A 12,143-nucleotide genomic window follows, 5' to 3' on the forward strand; every position below is an offset into this window, starting at 1 on the left:
TGGGCCTAGAATTGAGGAGTGCTATGTAATAATAGCCCATGACGAGTAACCATGTTCTGAGAAAATCGCGTGTAAAAATTTCAAATATAGATATGTATTTTTTATTTAACGTTTGTACATGTGCACCCAACAAGAGAAACATAGATTTATTCTTTTTCTTCTACAAAATACAAAGAAACTAACAGTTTATTTCACTATAACAAATATGAATGTTTTTTTTAAAGCTTACAATACGCCTTTTTTTTTTTTTTTTTTTAGAGCTTTGCAGGATTCTCGCGTATATGTATCACACCAGTCGTGTGATACACTTTGTGAAAAGGAATTAAGATATGCAATTGCAAAATAAAGAATACAGTATAAAGTAAACAGAACAATAGGGTATATATGTGTAACAATAATACATTAAAGTAGTCAATTTATCATGTATAATAGAAACTGGACATGTAACAGTCCTGGACACTAGAAACAGTTTATGCATTATGTTCGCTGGTAAAACATGATTATGAAGATCATCTTCTGCATCCCCGCTGTTTGATTCTTGGTTTACGGTTTGGGTTTGACGGAACACTTCCTCATACCAATCAGCAGCATCTGGATCCAGAAAACGGAACAAACTCCGTACGTATTGTTCTTTGGCTCCGTTCACCTACTCTGTAGTAGGTCTGACAACACGATATCTTTTTGTTCCTTTGAACTACTTCCGTAAAATTGAACAAACAAATTTTCTTGTTCCCCAGCATTTAAATTCTTGCAACATTTACCTTTACAGCACCTGTTCACTAATACAAATTGCTTTTCACTAGTATCTTTTCCACTTATGGTTGTATAGCTCACATTTAAGACTTAGGATATCGGAATGAAATTTTGCAGATGTATAGAATTAATACCAAAAATTTAAAAATGTAATCTCCCTAAAAATGGCCTATGCCAGGTATAGGTCCCTATTACATAGAACTCCTCAATTTAAAATAGAATCCAAATCATCGTAATACCTTGAAATTTATAGAATTCGAACTACACATATATATTCCCGATAGATTTCGAACTCGGGGCTCCCGCAGCACTGAAGAAAACGCTTAGTATTAATCAGCATTAGAGTCTTTTTCTGATAATTAGTTGCCAACACTGTTGGAAAAGAGCTTGATAAGTTTACTACGAGTGTAAGTTAATACACAACTGTTTAGTATCCTTCTTTTTGTCGCTCAGATTAAATCTATAAACAACTTGGAGGAAAACATAGAGAGAAAAAGTCTATAACGTGTCTACATAGTTACGTAATTACTTACCTTCTTCCCCTAATGGTTATTATGGAGAGAAACTTCTCAATGGATATTCGTTGAACACACTTCATTTTTATGAAATTTGCAATGGCGCAATTTCACTGCAATATCAATTATTTAAAATTCAGTACTCTAAAGTTCTGTCACTATTTGCACTGTTCTCTCGAGCACTTGTCCAGCTTCATTCTCACCACACTGGTTTCATAAACACTTTGAAAGATGCCGGCACGTATATAATTAATTTAAAATGGAAAAGTCGTAGAAGAAAAGCATATGAAAATAGTATCCTTTGATGTTAATCAATAGTCTTCAAATTTAGCAAGAATATCAGATGATTTAAATATATTATAATCAATGATGCCTCTAAATTGTGCTTTTGTGCCACCGAATTTAAGGAGAACTTTATCTGTGACTGTAACAAAAGGCGGAACGTTGGTTCCGTTCTGTCTCTTTGATTCAAGTCCAACCACAACAACAGTCCTATGAAGAACTGAAGACCTTTTTCTCTGACCTTCCTCCTCCAGAATAACAATTCCTTCTTTTAATCGTGCTACGTGCACTGTTGAACTAGTGCTCTATCTAGAACTGAACTTCTAAACGTCATTTTCAGACTGGAATCCATTGACGCGTGTAGGTAACTGGAAGATTAAAATTCAAGTTTATTAGTGTGTTAGTAATAATAATAATAATAATAATAATAATAATAATAATAATAATAATAATAATAATAATAATAATAATAATAATAATAATAATAAGGTATGTATCCCTATGTGTGTGTGTCATCAAGTTTTCACATAGAAGGAAGTTACCTAAAGCGATCAAATATTGTAAGTATATAAATCTTCATCAGATGAAATCACATACGAATTTTTTTTTTTTTTTTTAATTTTCGATTTTCGGCTCGAAGAAGATTAGTAGAAAATCAAAAGCCAAGCAAAAAGAAAAAAGTAATATCTATTTTTCATATTTGTTCCATGTTCATGTGTGTAGCCATGGCCACGTCTATATATCTCTCTAGACTCGATTCTATTCTTAGTTTCTTTATTGCAATAGTACGCTTTCGTGTTCCCGCACTTTGAATATTATGTAAGGAGGAACTCTTTCTTGCTACATCTTAATATCCAGACTCCGGGAGTACATAGAAACAATAACTCTGACCTGAAATTTCTTCATAAAATAGTTAATGGAAACTTAAGATCGGAAACATCACTTCAGGAACTATCCTTACATGAAGTGGCGTATTTAAGGGAGGGGCTTCCGGGCTTAATCCCCCCCCGAAATCTTACTTACTATAGTAAAGTATATGAAATATCTTGCAGAATTTTCACATTTGCAGGCAAAGCCCCCCCCCCCCCGAAAGTTAGCAAAGCCCCTCCCGAAACAAAATCGTAAATACGCCACTGCTTACATGTCTTCCCGTATAACCTGGAGTACCTACATATTCCACTCCCTGGGTTGGCAATAATATAGAAGTCTCTTTTTTTTTTTTTTTTTATTTTTTTTTTACAGGATACCTAACTGTTATAATCTCTAACAAGTGATGTGGACACTTTTTCGAGCTACCCGGTGTTTGAAAGAGCAACTAAACTAGCTTTGGCGATATAATATTACTTTTACACTCTTTGTTGACACTGTTTGATTTCTTGTTTGTTTTTGTTTGGTTTTGTTTTGTTATTACGTTTTGTTTTCTTGTTTGCTTGTTAACATATCTCTGTGTGAAATGGCAAAGTTATGCTGTATCTGGAAATTTGTTCAATAAATAAATAAATATTCCCCTTCCTTGCATGTGACTAGCAAAATATACTTGTAGAAAAAAATACTAGTGGTTACGTGGGGCTATCTACTCAAATGGTATAATCACATCCTATAGTTGAGTAGAATCATAGGCGGAACTAGAGGAGGCCAGGGAGGGCCTTCCCCCTCTAGAAGCAAAGATGGCCCTCCCCAGAATTTTTCAACTGGACGAAAATAATGTTATTAATTTACCTCAATTTATGCATAACAATTTTAGTAATGCTTGCATTCGACATATTTAATAGCGTCTATATTCGTCCGCCCATCGATTTTTCTTTTTGAAAAAAAAATATGCTTTGGTGCCTGGATGTAATAAAATCCCTGGACTAATGTAATTGTCGGCAGTACAGCGACCTCTAAACTTGCGCTATATGCCATTTTTTTTTATTTGATAGCTTCATTAATGTAAATTATTTTTGTATTGTTTCAAGTAATAACAATTTTGACGTAGTATTTTTTTCTTGTTTATATATGTATGATAGATCAGTCTTATTTTTATTTTATTTATAGTATAGTAATGTTTGAATAATTAAGATTTTCAGAGCAAATTATTAAGGTACACTAAAAAACAACAGAAAGGAAAGAAATTATTGTACCTAGGGACAACCATAAATCTGATGATAATCGATTACTGCCAACTAATTTGTTTGTTAAATTAAACAATTATAAGTACAATACAGAAACCATAGCTTGCTTCCACGTTCTCAAGAGAATGGGAATTTTTACATTGTCAAGTAACCTTCTAAATACAAGGAATATAATGCTATATAAAACAAATAATATTGCAGTTTTATCACATTGTTTGCTGAAATAGCATGCAATAAATATTTAACTAGGCATATTGGTTTTTTAATGAAAACACAAATTCATAAGTTTATTCGGGTTACATCAAATAGCTATCATCATATGCAAAGTATTGTCCCTTGGTACATGAAAATTCGTGTTCCTTGGTACTTGGATCGCCCTATTTATAAATTAAAGTAAATTTAACGAAAGGGATGCATAATAAATTAAAGTGATCAGAATGTAGAAGCAATACATAGGTATCTTAAATATGCTGGAGCATTTACTTGTTACTTCCACTTATGCGCAACCAAGAAAAACTCTCCAAATGTCAGCAAGAAAAAAAATACTTTGATATACGAAAAACATATATTGCCTCCCAGTCCACTTGTTTCTCTCTATATGCAATTACTTTATGTTACCCAAATGAAGTATAGAAAACTGAATTCAGTGATAGGAAGGCAAAATTGGTACGAAATTCAGGAGAGCTGTAGGTGCTATGTCCTCTGGTACATTGTGTCCCTGGAAAGCCCCTACTTTATGTATCTTCACAGAAAAAAAATAAAGGACTAGATCGTTTTTATAAGAAAGGAAAGAATACAGATAAAGTGTAAGTTCAAATCTTTAAGCCACATTAATAATTTCACTGTTAAAGCAAGTATAGTTTTATTAAGAAAGTGCACAAATGTCTGTCAAGTTACTAAGATTGCATGCGGTCCAGATCGGGTGGACTTTCCATGAGTGCGCCATGCTACAGACAAAACACAATCATTAAAAAAAAACAAAAAAAAAAAACAAGATTTTTTGAAGATTCGGTGGACCTCTCCGTGGATGCCCCCTGGCTTTATAACTAAATAACTAGAGAATTTAGAGAACTTAATGAGAAAGCGTCTATATCTTTTTCTTTCATAAAAACAGTACCTTAAAATCTAGAATAATTTACACAAAGTGTTTTCCTAATTTTCAAACCTTTGGCCTTAGGCGTGATAATTAATAGCATATCAAGACTTAAGAAAAACTAAACATAAAGTTCAATTTTACTATTACTGAAAATCATCAACAAGTTAAACAATTTTAAATACATTTGATTTCAGCACCTCAAAACAATTACAGTACAATATAACCTTCTCCCTCCACTACCACTTTGAAAGAGTAAGATGTATAAAATCCAATAACATTCATTGCCTGGGAAAACTTCACAAGGAACATGGCCCGTTATAAACAATACCAACTTCCCCTTCACTCTTTCTTCTACATGCTATGTTTCCATTTGTCAATACAGTTCCCCTAGTACTATGAAACTCTCTTCCATGGTAGAATGGGAAAAGATTATGTAATTGTCGCTTCTTTACAAGAATATAAACAAAAAAAATCAGTAAAAAACACGTTATAAAATTTACTTTTTGAGGCTCGTTTTGGCACCCCCTGACTATGGCGGCCCGGGCAATTGCCCAGATTGCCCGGCCCTTGGTCCGCTCCTAAACGCCGAAGGCGTTTTATTTCTTTTTTATTTATTTTACTCAGTGACAAGAGGAAAGCCAAATGCTTTGTGCTTTTTATTTATTTATTTATTTCATTTCCCCCTTCTTTCAAATATTTTTCGATTCCCGGCGGTAGCTCATGTGGTTCGGATTCCACGTTAATTAGTAGGTCCCGTCTCATATAACCTCGTTGCTGAAAGGGACGTTAAACTCAAAATCAACTCACCTGAACTCTTTCAAATATTTTGCGTAAACCATACCCTCCCCATGCGAGGAACGGGCATTTTAGTTAGTAAAGAATTTAGTAATCAAAAAATCTGTTTTAGAAGCACCCTCCATTAAATTGCTGATTTAGGTTACTGAGTAAACTAAATACGCTCGTGCTTCAAACTCAATCCATCACTATCTGTTAAATCCTAATCCTACAGTAATTTTCTGAAATTAAAAAAAAAAAAAAAACATTATTTGTCCTATAATTTCAATTAAAATCTCATAACATTTGTTCACTTTCAACCTCTCATCTCTATTTCAACCTGACATGTTGGCAAACTTTCAATTTGTTATATGTGATATTTTTAATTCGTAAAGATTCATGTGTTTTACTTTATTTTTGAAAGTGTAAAAGAAATAATCACATTAACCGCTACCGTCAAATGGGATGAAATCGGACGTAGGAGTGTAATCGGACGGTTGCAAGTTATTTTGTTGTTTTCGTAGTTTAATCTGCTCTTGTTAAAGCTAGACAGTCGCGGTGTCGGCTGTTGGTCAATTGATGGTCCCCCATGTATTATATGTCAATATTGAAGCAATAATGCTACTTACCACCCCTGTACACATGGATGGAAATGCCATTCTGGGAAGAAAGAAAAAGTGTATCCTGGAAAACAACGTGATTGGAGGTCAAAGTAATAAACTACATGTAACCTATTAGCAAAAATAATAACCCTCAGTTACTTGCTAAGAATATGCGCTGGTTAGGCAAGCAATAACCTCTCATCTTGCAACGTTGTGTATGTTTGGAAGTGGAATGGAGTGGAGTGATCAGGTGATTTCGGACGGCGCCACATTACTATTTGGCGTACAGGCAATATGAAATTACGATCCGGCGAGACTTGAAAAGTTTTATTCGGGTTGTGGAAGAAGGAAAGCTGTCCTATCGTAAAGCAGGCATGTTTATCAGGTGCCGCTTTAGATAACAGAAAACAAACACTCCAGAACTATGAGAGGTCGAACTAGGGTTGCCAACTTTACTTAAGAAAAAATCGGAACGGGATAATCGGCGATGGAGCCTTCCTTTTTTTCCCTCCCCTCCCCCCGGAGACAACTACACGTACAACGAGTCATTGAAAACAATGTAAATAATCAGCTAAATAAACGAAACTGAATGAATGTGGCACCTTATTTTTTTATTTTCCCACCCACTGCTCATCACTAGGTATAAGCAATATTCGTAACGAATTCAAACCAAAATAAATGCAATTTATTTAGCATAAACAAAAGTTAGAGAGAAAACTATATAGAATGTTTTTTTTATTACAAAAAAAATTAGTTACTTTAAAGAATGACTGAAACGGAATATCAACTAAACAAGTCTTTTCTTTGGCTGTTCCCTTTGGTAAACTTAAATTTAAAAATGCAAAGGAAGACTTCGTGTTCTTCCTGCAGAATTAAGCTTTTTCTTTTAAATGTACTTTTCGGTACTCCTAGTAGCTTTGATCAATTTCTTGTTGATCTTAGAAGTTGAGATAAAGTCGGCACAAGACATGTCCAAGTTTAAAGTAATGAGCAGCTCAGCTCTCATTAAGTCGACAGAACAGCAGTTTCGAACATTTGTCCGGAATATGAGTCAAATTAAAACACAAATTTGTTAAATTGATTCTATACATAAAACTATTCGTGTAAAAGAATAAGTTATTTCTTCGTAAAAAGGGCTCAGTAAAATATTAATTAAGTTTGAAAAATCGATAAATCGGGACAAGATGCGTCCCGACGAATGGGCTGTCGGGACAAGTAAGTCAGAAATCGGTACAGTCCCGAAGAATCGGGACGGTTGGCAACCCTGGGCCGAACTGTTCTAACACGTAAGTGCAGAAGAGGAAACCATGTTAGTGCATGACATTCTTAGAGCTGCAAATTGTGGTTTCCCCTTTACATCTGAATATATAAGGTATCTTGTGAAAGGATATCTGGATGATGAAGTTGGCAAAGAACAGATTTTCCGAGTGTTACTTAAGTTTCGTGAAGTAAGGAGTAAGATATACTGTACTTCTACGAAAGCGTATATTAATCTGAAGCATTGATGGACAATCGGAACATGATTCTGTGTAATACTTTTTTCTTGCTTTCTATCCTTCTATTGCCTCAAATCAATATGTATGTTTCTTTTGAAATTTACAGGGTATTCGTATGTCACTATGTTAAATTTGGTTGTAAATGTGTAAACGAAACTAATAAAGCATTCAAATAGGCTAAATGTCCGACATACTTCCATTTTGCTGTCAAATATTGTTTACGGTCCGATTTCACACCGTAGTAACACAGCTTCGAATTATTATGCAGAAATGTTATAGTGTCCGAAGTCACCTCACCATACGGGATGGCATCGGACATATTTTATGTTTTCTATGTGCATAGTTGGTCAAACATTCTTTACCTTCATTTGTTGTATTTCTGAAACATATTCCCAACGATATACAGCTATTTACATTAACAAAATAATGTAGTGTAATTCCAGCACAGATGAAAATGTCCCATATCCGTCCGATTTCACTCCATTTGACACTAGGCCTCTTTGAGAAGCGTTCTTTCCTAACATAAGCTTTTTTTTTAGTACTTTGCTTTGTCATTTTAATCTTTATTTTATGTCAGATTTCCTTATTCATGGCTCACCAACATAGACTATTATTTCCTTTAAAATAGCGCTCAAGTACTTACTCTTTAAAAGTATCAAATACACAGGGATCTGTCTAAAGGTTTGTCAAAATTTCAAATCTTCAAATTGCTTTTTCTTTTTATTTATTTTTTATTTATTTTATTTTATTTTTTTTTTAGATAGAAGCAAGTAGTACAGTGTAATTAGGTTTGAGCCCGGACACTCAAAAAAACAAGCCGAAACCTTTTCTAAAATGATCATGATACTCTATTCAGTAACTCAGAGAAAGTCCCAAAAAATCCCATGTCGGGTTTCGTCACTGTGGCCGCAATATTGGGGCCCTATTTCCAACGCCAAAAGTTTTTGTGGAGATCTAGCATTCGCTTTAACTGAATATAGTACAGGTTATAAACACAGCTGAGATATAAAATATACCTCATTGAAAAGATATTTAACAAGTTGTTCTTATTGTATGAAAATTGAGAAAATTTTCACTTTTACTAGAGGCAAAAAAGGACAATTCCATAAACTTTCTCAGAACAGAAGTGAAAAATTTTGTGTTTTGATCCTTATTACAATATTGTAAGAAGAAGAAACATAAAATATGTGCAAGTTGTTGGCTAAATCTTTCTTAGTAAAACGTTAAAAATACACAACATTAACTAGAGATGCAAGGGCTCGGAAAAAAAACGGCTTTTTTGAAAAAAAACTCGGTTTTTTCTGCTTCGCTTTTTTGCTTGGGAAATTTTGGGCTTTTTTCAAAATTCTGCTTTAAATTGATAAAGCAGACTTTGTTTCGTTTCTCTATAACATAAAAAGTCATTTAATTAGTGGTTGATGCCGATAATAACATAAAACCTCGAAAATAAACCATGAATTTCGAAAATATATTTTAAACAATTTTACTTCAACATTTTTACATTATGAATTCCAAAGGATTAACCAATGTATATAATAAAAATTTTTTAACCTCCTATATACAATAGTAAGCAGAGTTGGCAAGAACCATGGTTGTTTCTGAAAATGCCAAAAACCCGTTTTGGGGGGAAGTTTAAACCAGGCTTTTTTGGGGTTTAAGCCAGATTTCTTGATTTAGATATTTTGCTTTATGTATTTATATTACATATTCACAGAAATAAGTTTGTTTCGCCCTGGTGTTATTATGCAACAACGGGGTTATGCTGGAATAGACCCCATAAGCTTAAAGAAGTCCGGTCAGTAAATTTCTTAAATTGAGAAACTCCCGCCCTAGCCATCGGGAAAATCCCGTCATTCTTTTAAATGTAAAACAATAACGGGAAAATCCTGTTATTGCTTTCCATGTAAAATTTAAAGGTCAACGTATTATAATCAGTACGCTAAAACTGAGGTATTAAATTACAAATTTAGTATGTAGATATCATTGAAAGTCCAATCCAAGCTAATGTTGGAAGCTACGTAGGCAATTGATAAATTTTACCAATTTCAATCAATATATTTAAGCAACCTTGGCTTCTTTATAAAACAACAGGCATGCAGAAATATACAGGGTTTGTCCGGAAAGTAATAGAACTGAGTCGATTTTAAAAAAATATTGAGCCAATCGTTACAATTCTTTAAAAACTTTCAAAATAGGCTCCTTCTGCGTCGATGGGGCGCTGCCAGCGCGATTTCCAAGCATAGAAGGCGTCACGGAAGTCATTCTCCGGAATAGCCTTGAGAGCCGCGGTGCAAGCTGCTTGGATCCCCTCTGTCGTCTCAAAATGCTTGCCTTTCATCAGGCGTTTCAGGCGAGGAAACAAAAAGAAGTCCGGGGGCACATCTGGGCTGTAGGGCGGCTGCGGAAGCGTTGGGATGCCGGCCTTGGTCAGGTAGCTGTTCACAAGAAAGGCGGTGTGAGCCGGGGCGTTGTCGTGGTGCAGCTTCCAGTCGGCTCCGATGTCTGGTAGGGCCCAATTGACCCTTCGTTTGAGTCTCTTGAGCAATTCCACGTAAAACTTGGCGTTGACGGTTTGTCCAGGAGGAACAAATTCATGGTGGACGATGCCTTTGATGTCAAAAAAGACAATGAGCATCGTTTTCACTTTGGATTTGCTCATTCTTCCCTTTTTTGGGCGAGGAGACGCTGGCGTGTGCCACTCGGAAGATTGCCTCATTGTCTCAGGATCATACTCGAAGATCCATGATTCGTCACCTGTGATTACGTTATTCAAAAATTGGGGGTCACTTTCACACATGTTCAAATTTTATTGGCACAATTCCACTCGCCGCAATTTCTGGTCGTCAGTGAGCACTTTTGGAACAATCTTCGCGCACACCTTGCGCATGTTCAATTGCTCCGTCACAATTTCATGAACCACAGTGTTTGGTAAATTTAACATCTGGACAATTAAACGAATACTTAGTCGACGGTCTGAGTTCAAAACTTCGCGCACACGAGTCACATTGTCGGTGTTTGTCGAAGTCGAAGGTCTTCCAGCACGGTTTTCATCGGCGACCTCTTCCCGGCCCTCCGAAAAGGCCTTCTGCCACCGAAACACACCACTTCTTGCTAAAACATCATCTGGGTAAGCCTGCTTGATCATATCAAACGTCTCTGTCGCAGATTTACCGAGTTTAACACAAAATTTAATCGTGTACCTCTGCTCTAACGAACGCTACATTTTCGGCTTGCACCACTCACAGAAACACGTCGCGCGAAAAGCCTGTCCTGACTCTCCGTGTGCTCGGAGACAACTGACCAGCCACTCGTTCGTTAGCTAGGAACGCCCTCTACCGGATCCAGTCGGTGCGCGCACGCTCCGAAGTACAGTCATGGCGGAATAAAATCAGTCCTATTACTTCCCGGACAAACCCTGTATAATTTGGTTTCGTTTCGTATGTTTAGGCTTAACATCCTTACGTAATACCGAGGTTATCAAGGAGAAGACTCTCGCTTAAAGTGACATCCGAACCGCTACTTGGTTTACACATGGAAGAAGGGTTGTGGTTCGACCGAGAATTGAACATGAGATACCTTGATTAAAAGGTGAAAAGGAAATAAGACTAATGCAGATGGTTTGACATGTGGAAACGTCACCATGAGGTCCACACGATTCGCACTTTTGTTCTTTTTATTTTTTAGTTTAAACCAGTTATTTTTTTAAAAAAACGATGGTGTAAACGAGCCAACTTTAAAAGTAAAAACTTCTTTTTAAAAAAATATACAAATAACTAGTAAAATTGTATGTAGTATTTTTACTGCAAAAATAGTCCATACCCTCTTTTTGAAACAAAATAAAATTAAAATAAAACATAAGAGAAATACTTAGATTTATATGATACAATTAAAGGCTGCACATCTGGAACTTTTGGTTCTGTATATTCTTGAAATTCTACAGTCAAGTTTTTTATAACTACCATCAAGGGTGCCCATCAGGAAGGGGGCGCTTGCCCCCTAGAGGAATACGTACTTCAGAATATTGAAAATCCAATAGAATTTTTACACTAGTTACAGCAAATTTGAAACTATTTTTGAAACGTCGCTTATAATTGCCCCTCCTTGGAAACCACAACATGGGCGCCCTTGACCACATCACGGTTTACCCAGTCCTCAAGTTTTCTGATTTTTTAACAAGAGGGATTCAACATATCATTAGGGAACCCCCCCCCCCCAAAAAAAAAGGACTACGGAATATATTTAAGTTAAGCTAAATACAACTGCACAACAAACATGACTGACTGATTCGCTTTTGCGCTTCTATCGGGAAGTTCGGGATTCAACCAGCATTCAACCATTCTGGCAAAGCTTTTCTTCATTCCATCTGTGAATGTAGAAATAGTGCGTGTACTGTGAGTTGGCCGACTTCCTTTCTTATTGTTTTTAAATCGTTATTATTACTAATTACCAGCAGTGACGGTTTTGCGAAGGTTAGGGGATCGGTCTTTCGGACTGAAGCCTGTTCCCCAAAG

At 35.7% G+C, this 12,143-nt stretch overlaps 1 long non-coding RNA gene across 1 annotated transcript in view; it reads right to left on the reverse strand.

Annotated features, from left to right (window-relative positions):
* Positions 1–1,612: 1,612 nt before the first annotated feature.
* LOC145681621 (uncharacterized) overlaps positions 1,613–12,143 on the reverse strand; it is a 297,402-nt gene continuing 286,871 nt past the window's right edge. Inside the window, exon 3 of the long non-coding RNA XR_014130839.1 lies at positions 1,613–1,918. This is a non-coding gene — a long non-coding RNA (uncharacterized LOC145681621). The remainder of the gene's footprint in view (positions 1,919–12,143) is intronic.

The sequence above is a fragment of the Thermobia domestica genome, chromosome 3, assembly GCF_964235325.1.
Source record: "Thermobia domestica chromosome 3, izTheDome1.hap1.1, whole genome shotgun sequence".
Lineage (NCBI taxonomy): Eukaryota > Metazoa > Arthropoda > Insecta > Zygentoma > Lepismatidae > Thermobia > Thermobia domestica.